Here is an 11,580-nt window from a genome sequence, read left to right on the forward strand (position 1 = left end):
AAAGCACTTTGTCCTTCCTGGACATGAGGTTCAGCTGCACCAAAGGTCCTCTGGGGCTTTGGGGAGAGTGGTGGAGATGGAACACGGGTCGAGGAGGGAGAGGTTGAGGAGGAAGAAATACATCCGGGTGTTGAGCTGATGACGGCAGTGATGACGAGGCCGTTGGTTATGAGGGCAGCCAGGTCGGTGGTGTCGTGGTTTAACCCTGGCCGGCAACCAAGCACCACGCAGTCACTTGCTCACCCCTCCCTCACCCAGAGGGATCGGGATGAAAATCGGGAAGGAATGTAAAACGCAAGGATTGAGATAAGAACAACTTAATAGGCAAAGCAAAAAGCCGCGGGCACAAGCAAACAAAGCAAGGAATTCATTCCCCACTTCCCATGGGCAGGCAGGTGTTCGGCCATCCCCAGGGCAGCAGGGCTCCATCACGTGCCATGGTTACTCGGGAAGACAAACGCCATAATGCCAGATGTTCCCAACTTCCTTCTCTTCCCCCAGTTTATATACTCAGCATGACGTCATATGGTATGGAATACCTCTTTGGCTACCCTGGGTCACCTGTCCTGGCTGTGTCCCCTCCCAATATCCCGTGCCCCTCCAGCCCTCTCGCTGGCAGTGCCCAAGGAACCAAAAAGTCCTTGACTTAGTATAAACATCGCCCAGCAACAACTAAAAACATGAGTGTGCTCTCAGCATTGTTCTCACATCATAGCCCAAACAGATCATATACTGAAGAAGAAAATTAACTCTGTCCCAGTTGAAACCAGGACAGGTGCTCAGGAAGAGCCAGAAGTGCAAGAGCTGCAGCTCCCATGGGTCTCCATATGCCAGGAGGAGGAACTGGGCGATGAAGGTGCCACTGGGCATTTGCTGCCTCTGGGAATGGGGACCTATCCAATAGGGAAAAGACTGTGACAAGTTAGGGGAGATTTCTCTGAACAAACCCTCAAGCTTTCCTCATCAAAACCACACTGAAAAGGCCTTTCTGATTTTTGGAAGACCTTTGGATGTCCCTCTCATGAGCTGTGGTTGGTCTGGCTGAGGCTGTTCCAAGGAGCAAGGGACTATGCTGTGGGCTCTGCAGGTGTCTGTCCTGCCTTATGGCAAGGGGGAAAGAGGAACTTGGGGTGATCAAAGATTAAACGTTCTCATGGCATCAAAGGGCTTTCCAGCATTGTCACTCCCAGTTCACCCCACTACAGAGTGGGGTTGAGGGGACTTTTTTCTGTGTCTCCTGTTTCAATTGTCCCTGGGAAATTTACTCTTTACTTTGGAATTAGGGAAAACTGGGACCCAACAGAAGCCTAGCAGTATAGAAAGATTTCTAGGCTAAAGTAACTGCATCGCTTTTAGGATGGTTGTCATGGACGGAATCTACTCTACCACAGCTCCCTAAGCAACACACCCTGCCATCTCAGCACCTGCTGATGGGAGTAGTGGAGGGTGGAGCAAGTGGAGACCCCACAGTCAAGCTCTGCTGTGCTCCCTGCAGGAAGGGAAACTTGATGGTACCACACAGCTGATGTCACATAAGAAGCTACGAGAGGCTGTCCACTGCTGAGCCAACCATTGAGGTGATAGGACTTTCCTCAGATGAAATAATCTCCCTGTAATACCAATGCACACCTCCATGCCAAAGTTACCCACCTCCAAGGTCCTACTACACCTCCCTGGGCACAGGATACCAAACAGTAACAACAATATGAATGACTGGAGTCACTCAAGCTCCACCGAAATGTCAATACAATGAACTGGGCCAGGACTGAAATAAGTCCGGAGGTGGCGGGTGTTCTAAACCACTCAATTACCACAGTGATTCAGTGGTTCACTATCTGATAAACACCTCTGTGAACAAAGTGAGGTCAAGTGAGGACCCACTCTCTGGGAATGAAGGGACTTCTTGACCAAGGGAGTCACCTTGGGAAGGATGAGTGACATAGAACAAGGGGTGGAAAGAACACCATTGCCAAAGGAAGGAGCATTCAAGCAAGGAAGTTCTGGCCACAGCCGAAGACAAGCTGGTAAGGTCTTTCAACCCTCATACATATAAAAAAAAAAAAAAAACAAAACCAAAAACACCTAAAAACACAAACCAAAAAACCCCCAGCCAATAGTAAGACAAAGGTAACTGTGGTAGTGACAGATTGCAACCTCCATGTCAAACAGCCCTCAAACGCGGGCAAAACCCCGCTTGGGGAGCGTGTGCAGTCAGTGAAAGCCTTCCGTGGTGCTGCCTGAGGGTGAGCACTAACGTACCTCACGAGTGAGAAACTTGTAACCTATCCCATGTAGGTAAATGAATAAGCAACGTGCTATGAAGTGTCAAAGTGGACAATGAGGGGATAAGTGAGTGGAGACTCCATGGGAACTTCTGGGATCAGTGGATGGGCTGAACCTGTCGTTCCCCCTAGGGACGCCTATAGGGTAAGAACTTTATGCTAGCACTAACTCACGGTAGCTGTTGCTCAGTGTGTTGCTTTAAGCGTGTTTTGCAGTCAGCCTACCATTACTGGCATTCTTTGAACCTTGCTCTGTCACAAACTTGCATAATAAAAATCTTCAGCTGAAGCTCATTTCCTATAAGTCTCTGGAGATGTGAGTAGGTGTTTTAAGGGCTCTGACTCAATGATGCTGTCAGCGGGGTTCCTGGATAGGTTGGTAGAGTCACCCTCGGATACAGTGGGCTGCCAAAGCACAGGTCGTGGGCAGCTTGGTCAGACACAAGGGTCTCGTCTGTCTTTGGAAACTGCCAGGCTCATTAAAAACCAAGAGTCTGAGGAAACCCCTTGTCGTAACACGAAAGCACTGCTGCACATCTGGGCTGAAGCCCCCCAGCTGTGGCACCAGCCCAGCTCTGCCTGGCCATAAGGCAACCTGGTACCAAGTGTCCCCGAGCCCGGGGGTGCAAAGGCTTTGCTTCAGAGCAGAGACATGGCCTGGGCAAGGGAGAGCTGAGTCTTGAGCCCTCGGACTGTGCAATGAAGTGCTGAAATGGGCTCTGCAGGGCTTACTGAAGCACTGAAGACATCCTCCCTGCCCCTGCCTGCAGAACCACCAGACACACACATACACACACGCTCTTTTAGGAGTACTTGGATCCTTTGCTGCAGTTTTCCTGGTGTCCTCTCTAGTAATGGGTTAACAAAAGTTGATACTCCTGCAGAAAACTTTTTCTAGTAAGGGAATTGCCGCTGCTGGAAATAAGTGTCCCCCCCCAGGAGAGGCAAGGCCCGTGAGGGATTGCCTCATCCTGCTGCCCAGCAGCTTCCCCTGCAGCCCCAGGGACACCTGGAGGGAGCCCAGAGGGGCAGAGGAGGGAGGCAGGGAGAGCTCAAAAGCAGCCCTTGGTGGGGGGCTGCTGAGAGCTCCCTGCTGGAGAAATCTGCAGAGCCCTGGAGCCGGTAAGTGTGTGGCTGCAGGGCAATGCCTCTGCAGTTCCTAGCCGGGTCTGCAGCAGCTGGGCCCCCCCAGCCTGTGGGACCGTGTGGGAGCCTTTTGCTGTGGAGGAGGCCAGTGTGCTGCAGAGCAGGGCTTCCCTGCTGCAGCGTGGGAGGGCCAGGGCATGTGGGCTGCCTTGTGCCAGGGCCGGCTGCAGGGCTGTGAAGGTGGCTGTGCAGGCAGGGGTGCCCAGGGCTGTCCTTGCCAGCAGGGTCCCTGCAGCCCAGGGGGCTGTGTGCTGGGGCAGGGGCTCTGCCGCCTGCCAGGGGCAGCTCTCAGCCTGCTGGGGGCTCCCGACAGCTCTGGGGGCGTATGGACCGACCCCTGATAGGGAAGGATCTCTCTGCTGTTGAGAGTGTGCCGCAAGGGTGAGCGCTGCTTACAAGTATAGGTTACCCTCAGAATATGTCTGGATGAGACTTTTCGTATCGAAGGTCAGCGCAGGGATTGCTATGATAAATCCAGGGCTCTCCTCAATCTGTGTTTTCAGTTTTCTGTTGTTGGGGGCAGGAGAGGGGAGGCAGAAATGTTAATGGAGATCTCGAGTTTGAAGATGTCCCTGAGACTGCCAGCTGTAACTCTGAGTGATGAGGAGGTCTGCCAGGAGCCTCCTGAAGTGCCCTCAGCCACTCCTCCGCCTATGAACAGCAGCAGCAGCACCTTTGCTGGAGCCATCAGGGTCGTTCTGAGCTGCCCTTTTCCCCTGCGGACAGGACCCTGTGCCCAGCCAGTGCCCTTCAGAGAGGCACGTTTGTGTGGGGCCAGTGCACAGAGGCAGAGATGTGGTCTGTGAGCACTGACAGGGAAAGACCTGGCACAGGGAGATACGTCCCACAAGGAAAGTCTCCTGGCATCCAGGATATTGCAAGGACTGATAGGAAACTTCAGACAGAATTGTTGTGGAAGGGAGAATCAGAAAGCTCTCTCTGACCATGTGCAGTGCAGACCCCTTTCTCTGAGGCATCCCCCTGGCCTGCTCTCCCCCCAGCAAAGCCTCTGCCCTCAGGGCTGGGGGTCCCGAGGCGTGAGCCACCCCCTCTGCAGCCAGAGCTCCAGCAGAGCCGCGGTGCAGCTCTGCAGCCACGTGCCCCGGTCCCTCTGCAGAGCACAGGGGCTGAGAGCAGCTGCCCGGCAGTGTTGGTGTGTGGGAGGTGGCGAGCAGAGCTGGGCAAGGGCAACGCTGCCCTCAGTGCCTGGCTCGCTCGCCCTGGACACTCTTACCTAGACCTTCAGTGCAATTTTACTTCTTTCTCTGCCGTTTTGGGTTAATTTTATTCTCTAGCTCTTGCTGTCAGGCTCTCTGGGGATGGGTGTTTCAGCTGCAGAGTCACACTCTGACCTTGTGGGTCCTCTCCTGCAGGTGTGTCCATGGGAACAAGTGTCCCAGCTTTCCTCTCAGCTGTGGGGCTGTGGGCAATGCCCTATGTGGGGCTGGGCAAGGGGCTGGTTCTCCCTGAACCTGATGCTCTTGTTAGGGCACTTGGCTACCTCCTTGAAGTTCCCTTCCAAGCAGCGAGTTGCCCTCCAGAGTGGAAACCTGTCCCCTCGCACCCATTAGTGATCTGAAAGCCCCACATAGAGGCGTAGAGATTCTGTGATGGAGAAAACACTGTTGGGGTGGGTGAAATGGGCTGTGTATCCTTTGCTGTGGGTGGGATGCTGAGTTCTGATGAAAGTCTACAACCTTTACTGGTCTGTGGTGGGTCAGTCCGTTCTCAGCAGTGCCTTGTGGTATTTCAGGGTAACATGGGAGTGTGGCCACCATTCATCTCAGGAAGGTGCAAGCCCATAGAAACTGGGAACCAGAAGGACAGACCACCTCCCCTCACTGGGCACTCACCCACAGGCAATCCTCTTGCCTCACAGACCTCACTCTGTTCCACCGGAGGGCAGCAAAAATGCTCTGCTTTTCTGTCATCCGAGAATAGGCAACAGGAGAGATGGGGGGGAGCTGTGAAAAAAACTAAAGCTCTCTTACAGTGCCTTCACCCTTCCCGTTCCTTAGCACTGGCGCTGCAGGCGCTGACCAGCCCTTCTGCGTTGGCACTGGTTTCAGAGGACAAAGTTAAACACCAGGACTGGTCCCTGCCCCCACCCACTGCTGCAGAGTGGGGCTGGCTGGTCAAGAGCCCGTGGGCAGATGCCCTGCTCTTCATCACCCACACGGCCAGCACCAAGCAGGGCTGCAGCCACACAGCTGCAGGAAGGTCTCCGAGAAAAGAGAGGGATGTCTGTGTGTGACGGGGGGATGGTCTGTGGGAAATGGCTTTGATTTTGCTTGCAGAAGTCTCCCCTAAATTATCACTGTCTTTTTCTCCTGTGACAGGACCATATGCCCAGAGGCAGCACATGTCCAACAGCAGCTCCATCACCCAGTTCCTCCTCCTGGCATTGGCAGACACGCGGGAGCTGCAGCTCTTGCACTTCTGGCTCTCCCTGGGCATCTACCTGGCTGCCCTCATGGCCAATGGCCTCATCATCACCACCATAGTGTGCGACCACCACCTGCACACCCCCATGTACTTCTTCCTCCTCAACCTCTCCCTCCTCGACCTAGGCTCCATCTCCACCACTCTCCCCAAAGCCATGGCCAACTCCCTCTGGGACACCAGGGACATCTCCTACCCAGGATGTGCTGCACAGCTCTTCCTGATTGTCTTTTTCCTTTCAGCGGAGTGTTCTCTCCTCACCGTCATGGCCTATGACCGCTCCGTGGCCATCTGCCAGCCCCTGCACTACGGGACCCTGCTGGGCAGCAGAGCTTGTGTCCACATGGCAGCAGCTGCCTGGGCCAGTGGGTTTCTCTGTGCTGCGCTGCACACGGCCAATACACTGTCACTGCCGCTCTGCCACGGCAATGCCCTGGGACAGGTCTTCTGTGAAATCCCACAGATCCTCAAGCTCTCCTGCTCACACACCTACCTCAGGGAAGTGGGGCTTATTGTGGCTAGTGTCTTAGTAGTGTTTGGGTGTTTCATTTTCATTATTCTGTCTTACATGCAGATCTTCAGGGCTGTGCTGAGGATCCCCTCTGAGCAGGGACGGCACAAAGCCTTTTCCACGTGCCTCCCTCACCTGGCCGTGATCTCCCTCTTTCTCAGCACTGCCATGTTTGCCCACCTGAAACCCCCCTCCATCTCCTCCCCATCCCTGGACCTGGTGGTGGCAGTTCTCTACTTGGTGGTGCCTCCAGCAGTGAACCCCCTCATCTACAGCATGAGGAACCAGGAGCTGAAGGGTGCAATGTGCAAACTGATAACTGTATCTTCTTCTGAAGGAATAAAATTATGAATAATATTTATAATGTAATTCATCACAGACCCTGACTCTCTTCTGAATTTGTTGTAGTTGCTCATGGTATTTCATTTCTGACAAAGGTATCGTCCCCATTCTTATTCCTTCTGTGATTTTCTTTTCTGAAGGTGCCCTGCTCTCTCCTCATCTAACAAAGCCAAAGGGCCATTAGGCAACTTTATTTTGGCTGGGATTCTTCCTTCCAAGGCCTTTCTGGAGCTGCAGGGACAGTTCCTCTGTCCACAGACGGAGGGGAAAAGGTTCCTGGCATGGCAGCAGTACCAGGGAACACCAGCCCTTGGCTCTCAAGTGCTGTCCTTCTTCCACTTCCACACTCTCCTTCTGACCCCATGCCTTGGTGTAAGGCCTGAGGGCTCTGGCAGCTTGGTCACCGCCGTGCTGCGTGGCAGTCCTGTGAGCGCAGGCAGGGGCAGGCAACCGGCACTCTGTGACGGTGCTGACCTCCATAAAATGCTATGGATTTGTGGAGACCACCTGAATGCAGCACTGCAACGTGCTTCCTTGAACCGAGGTCCCCGTGCCCGTTGCTCATGACGAGGGCCATCTCCGAGAGGTGCCGAGCAGGGCGCGACACCCCCGGGCTGAGGTGCTGCCAGCCTCTGGCAGGGGCAGCAGGAGGCCAGGCAGTCACTGTGCCTGCTGCAGTGCTCTGCCTCCGCACGTGCCAGGGACGGGCTCGTGCCTCTGAGCACCCCTGTGTGCGTGAGGCTGGGGTTCAACCACGCCAGCAGTGCATGAGGCCAGCTGAGGTGGGGACACCTCCCAGCGCCTGGCTGTTCCTGTGTGTGACTGCAGGAACAAAGGCCACTGTCCCAGGGAGATTCATCTCACCCGCCTTGGGCAGGCTCATTGCAAGGGCCTCGGTCTGATCACGGCACCCTTTCTGGATGGTGCCCTCAAATGTGTCCGAGCAATCAGGGAGGTTCTGGGGTCCTGGCAAAAGGCAGACATCCAGCCTTTGTTCAGGAAAAGCAAGAAGGACAATTGGGAGAAATACAGGCTGGTCATCCTCACCTTAGTGTCTGGGGAAACGATGGTGGAAATACTCCTGCAGCCATTTCCAGGTAATTGTGGGACATCAAAGGGCTTGCTGCACCCATACGTATTGAGGCAAGAAGGGGATGGTTTGTACCTGGACCTTTGCAAGGTTTTTGACTTTTTCTCCTGCACTTTCTGTATAGGCAGATGGGTGACTTCTGGAGTGAAGAAATGGAGGATACTGTGGGTGGAAGTTGGCTGGGGGCTTGTGGCTATGTCTCGAGCTAGCTCAACAGCATCAGCGAGCGAAACCCGACCTTGGGAGAGAGACACAGTTATGCTTGTTGGAAGGAAGCCATGGGAGCAAGAGGAGAAACTTGAAGATAGAGAGTGGTCTGCAGAGCTTGTGGCCTTGTAGGTAAAGGGAGTTGCTGAGCTGCTGTGTCTGTAATAAAAAAAGAGCCCAGAGTGGAAAATTGCTGAGCACAATTACAGGCTGACACGTCAGCCCCCTGCAAAGGTATAAAAGGCTTGCTTGATTATTGATTAATAAAGTGTCTTCGAGGTGTCTTCAAGTGTCTTTGTGCCTTCGATCCTCTCCCAGAGTCGGTGCATCATACGCCACAGGGGCTCAAGACCAAATGTCACCAGTGGTCAAGTCCTCCTGGTGGCCACTGACTAGTGGCATCTTCCAGTGCAAGCAGTTGGGCCAACTGTGTTGAATGTCTTTATTGTCTCCCAGTACAAGTTGACAAAGTGGCTTTTCAGACCCTCCTGTGGATGATGCCAAAGTGGGCAGAGCCCTTGAGCGATGCCATCCAGTTCACCCTGCCTTGAGCAGGACGGCTGGACAAGGGCATTTACAGGGGCCTCTCCCAACCTGAGATATTCTAGGACTCATTGACTCACTTCCCTGGAGAGCTCAGTTGGGATGGGATAGCAGGGGGAAGAAGGGAAAACAGAGGCGCAGAAGCAGAGACAAAACATGGTCCAGTAGAAACAAAGCAGTTCCTCTGGGGAATGTTCTCTCAGCCAAATGGTAGGTAGGAAATCCATGAGATAAATTGGCTGACAGAAGCTTCCCTTTATCTGCTGGGTGCTGGGCCACGGGGAGGGTGACGGCTGAGGACGGTATCTCGTGGTGAGTTGTGTCTCAGGGACTCACATTCCAGCAGGAAGCCAATGGCTGTGACGGGGGCAGTGAGGCCAGTTCTGCCTGCGGAGGGGACAGGCCACCAGCAGCAATGTGCCTGGGAAAGGGGCGGTGAGGTCACCTCTGCCTGACACAGCGCGTAGGGCAGCCCCTGACTCATGGCTGGGACACGTGCTGTTAAGCTCCATCTGCCCGTGTCTCGGGCAGGCCAGCAGAACCAAGGGGCTTCTTTCTTGCTTGTCACGTCACTGCTGCCTGAGAACATGACAGCACCGCAGCAGGCACACCGCTTGCTCGTGTCTATGCGAGAAGCTGAAAGGCTCGCAGCCTTGGAAGAGCGTGATGAGGCCGTGGCATGGTCAGGGGAAAGGCCACAAGGAGGGGGATGGGTCGGGATGCCCGCCTGAAGGGTGGTTTCCCAGGTGGTGGAGTTTTCCTTGGAGGTAGGGAAGAGCAGGAGGGAGAAGCACTGCCACCCAGTGCAGCTGGGAAAGTGGAGACTGGAGGTCAGGAGGAGGAAATGTCACTCAGGGGCTTGTGCTGTGGTGGGAGACGTCGTCCAGAAGGAATATGAGATCAGTCCATGTCTGTGTTTGCAGGAACAGCGTGTGAGGGTGGGCAGACATCAGTGCATGTGTGGCAAGGGCAGGGTGAGAGCACGGTGGGGAAGCCAGATGGGTGCCTGTGGCCTGCCGGGGAAAAGCAGCAGCCGTGGGACAGCGTAGGACAACGTGAGACGGAAGGCAAGGGGCATGGGCAAGGCTGGAAGTCACCAAGAGAACCCAAGGGTTGTCCCCTTGCGTACGGCCATTGCCTGTGCCGTACAGAGTGCAGTTTATGGCACCTGCAGTGTCCTTGGCCATCTCTTCCTTTCCTGTGGATCTCTTTGTCACTGCTTTCCCCAGTTCAGCAGCCCCTCGCCAAGGAATAAACCACCCAGCAGAAGAGTGAAACCCAGTGGGTCTCTCTGTAAGGGGTGGTTGATTCTGCCTGTATCTCCGCAGGTAAGTTGTTCCCCACCGACTGTTCTCCAGTGTCTCAGCCAGTCATATCAGGAAAAATCCCTCCCCGTGTACATCTACCCGACCACCTTGGTGGTAATGCTTTTTGTGCTACAGGGCACATATCCAGCACCACCCAGTGCCCAGTGGAACATTCCAGTACCTACTGCTAGTTAGTTCTGACAGCTTCATGAAATGCATTGGGCAATCACAATGTGGGTAGGGCCCCACAAAGACCAGAGTTCCATTTTGGTGTGTCTCGGCTTCATTTTAGTGACACACTTCACACTGAGTGTGGATTCAGTGTTGTCCAGGTCTGGAGGTCAGTCTCGTTCCAATGAGTGTATTTTGGTCTTAGCCACAGTTACTCCCACGAGTCCCCAATGGGATGGGGATACCAGCTACAGGCATTCCTGCATGAGGACATTCAGGGAAATGGGTACCTACCCAACAATCACTCCTCCTAACAGCATTTATCGATTCTTCAACAATTTTCAAATGAGTATTCCATGTCCATGACTCCTCCTGATCCCACCCAAGCTGAGGATTTAGCATACCACATCACAGGCCAAATTCTATACATCTGTAAAACATGTTTCAACATATATCTACAAAGGAGAGACAAGTAGCAGGCTCCAGCCTCCCTGTAGACAGCCCAGTCTTATCTGGGGTCGCATTTCAGTCATTCACTTATATGCTGTCTGGCAATAATGCAAGATACCGAACCTAGAACTTCATGATTCTGGAGGTAGTTTCAAGCATAAAGGTTTTTCTTGCTTGACAGTCCATTCTGGTGATGTGGCTGCTTAAACCCTGCTATGGCACGTCCATGGAGTGACTCCTTCAGGCTTGACAGCAGCGTAGGAGCTGAGCAAAATCTGGAAAGGTCCTTTCACTTCTCTTCAGAGGTTCATCCAACCACGTTCTAAGATACACACAACCTCCGGGTCGGTAGTGATGTACAGGCACGTCCAGGGACAGATCTGCGCTCACAGTGACGTACCTCTGGAGAGAGGACAGGACCTTTCATAAAGACTGAACATACTCTTTTAAGCCATGTTTCCCTTCTATTATTTTGGGATTCACTCCCCTTTCTGTCACCTGGCAAGGTTTACCATGTATCCTTTCCAAAGGACTAAGTCTCTCCTTCCGTTTACGCTGGATCCTGTATCTGTAGCAATGCTGAGGGAAAAGCATCTGACTGCTCTCTCTGAGGTTCTTGTCAGATTTTACTCATCTGTCTTTTCAGGCTTTGCTTCATTCTTTCTACTTTCCCGCTTGATTGAGGTCTCCATGGAGTGTGGAGATCCCATTTTACCCCTCCTAGTTTAGCTAAAAGGTGAAGGGCTTCTACTACCAAGTGTCGACCCCTACCCAAAGAAAGTCCTATGGGTACCCCAATCTCAGTATAATCTCTGAACTTACACTTACGATATTTCTTATTGGTGCGACAAGGGAAAGCTTCCAGCCAGCCTGAAAAAGCATCTGCCATTACTAAAAGGTACGGATACCCATTTTGCTGCAGTAACTTGGAAAAAGTCTAATTGCCAGTAATCCCCTGGGCTTTGTCAGCCCTGGGAAAGATCATTGGGGTAGGTGAGGTTATTCTTCAGGTACAACTCAGGCTTCTTCACTCTGCTTTTTGTTTTCCCAGTCATGGTACATTTAGAACTTGCCCTTTCAAGGCTTCTA

This window comes from Falco peregrinus, chromosome 19, assembly GCF_023634155.1.
Source record: "Falco peregrinus isolate bFalPer1 chromosome 19, bFalPer1.pri, whole genome shotgun sequence".
In the NCBI taxonomy this organism is placed as follows: Eukaryota; Metazoa; Chordata; class Aves; order Falconiformes; family Falconidae; genus Falco; species Falco peregrinus.